General features: G+C 47.1%; 1 protein-coding gene across 1 annotated transcript in view; it reads right to left on the bottom strand.

Annotated features, from left to right (window-relative positions):
• LOC105820475 (cytochrome P450 2A13-like) overlaps window positions 1-1,756 on the bottom strand; it is a 19,997-nt gene that overhangs the window by 7,014 nt on the left and 11,227 nt on the right.

Raw genomic sequence — 1,756 nt, 5'->3', positions numbered from 1 at the left:
TTCAGACTCCATAAAGCCCTCCCACCTTTCTTCACAGATGGGAGACTGACATGTAGAAGGAGGTAGGGTTCCTCCAATGTCACACAGCAAAGCCAGGTCACCTGTCTCCACAGGTGTATCTGATAACCAGGGTATGAAAGTTGAGACAGCATGGTGGCTAAAAGCACCAGGCTTAGTGTCAGAGAGACCAGGGTCTCAGCTAAGGTCAGTGGCTTCCTCACTGTGTGACCTCAAATAAGCCACTTACACTCTCTCAGCCCGTTACCTCATCTGTAAAATTGGGAAATGATAGAACCTCTTTCAAGAGCTTTTGTGAGTGAGAAACAGGTGAATATCTTAAAGCACTTAACGCAGTGCCTGGTGCATGTTAGTGCTGTAGAAGTGCTTGCTACTGTGATTCACATGCACAAGTCCTGCCCGTGGACAAAGGCTCAGAAGATGGAACACCGATGATAACTACAACTGTGGGGATTGTGAAGATTGTTATGATGGGGCTTATTTGGATGGGTCTCTGTTGTTTCTCCATCTCCCCAGTCTTATTTCCCACTGCTGGACTTTGGACCTCCCTGCACTGGCTGCTGGGGAGTACCTCCTGCATGCGGATGAGAAAGGAGTCGATCAAGTCCCGTGGGGAGTTGGGATCCACTGTGTGCTGGTTGTGCTCCACCTTCTTGGCTATGAAGTCTTCCAGTCCCTGCAGCTCCTTAAAGGCCTGTTGCTGTGGTCCTGGCAGGTGTTTCATCACTGAATAGAACATCTCATAGAGCTGGGGTTTGGGGAGAGAGGAAGGGAAAGGAAAGACAGCAGTCAGTGTGTAGGACGTGATGGAAATGGAACCTTTCTCAGGGCAATGAAGGCACTGGGTTAAAGGCACCTAGGAACATAGGTGGGTCTGGATGGGAATATATATATGAGTCTTCATGTGGGTTATGTGTCATAGCCACTGTCTCACCTAACTCTCACTGTTAGGTGAGATGATTGGGTGACATGTCCAGGTTTTAAATAGTCATGTGAAGCTGGATTGGGGCACACATCTAGCTGTTCACACATTCAAATGAGGTTGAGTTCGAAGGTGTATACCTCTTGAGGTAGGACTGGTATGGTGGACAGGTCACCTGCCTAGGTGTTTAGGCATTCAGGGGGGCTTGGTTAGAAACAGGTATCCACATAATTATTGGATCTACATTGGTGGCTTTTGTACAGGAGTTCAGGTATTAAAGTGGGGTTGGTGTTCAGATGTTCAAGTGGGAGGGGATACCTGTTCAGGTGTTTAAGTATTCACCTCTGTAAGGTGTTTGGGCAGACGCAGTGGGAGACACTTATTTGGGTGTTCGGGAAACAATCTGTCCAGATATTTAAGTGTTTAGGCGTGTTGGTTATGGTACCTGTCCAGGTGTTCAGGTACTTAGGTGGGTCGAGTAGATGGCACTTGTCTAGATGTTCCAGTGGGCTGGTTTTGGAAACCCGTGTAGATGTGAAATGATTTTAGTGTTCTGGATTTGGTAGCACTAGGTGTTCAGGTATTCATTAGGTTGGTTAAGGTGGTGACTTTTCCATGCATTAAGATTTTCAGAAGGACTGAATAGGGAGCATCTGCTGCCGGATAATAAGGTAACTGGGGATGAGAATACCTGCCCAGGTGAGAGACCAAGTTTAAGGTATGTATTATGCTTGCAGACTTTGTTTTTTGGGGGGAACATGTGTTAATATATTCAGGTGTTCTTGCAGACTGAGTAGTGGGCACCCATGCTGGGCT

This window comes from Propithecus coquereli, unplaced genomic scaffold (genome assembly GCF_000956105.1).
Source record: "Propithecus coquereli isolate 6110/MARCELLA unplaced genomic scaffold, Pcoq_1.0 Scaffold53, whole genome shotgun sequence".
In the NCBI taxonomy this organism is placed as follows: Eukaryota; Metazoa; Chordata; class Mammalia; order Primates; family Indriidae; genus Propithecus; species Propithecus coquereli.
The sequence above is the reverse complement of the archived record's forward strand: the minus strand, read 5'-3'. Positions and strand labels throughout refer to the sequence as shown.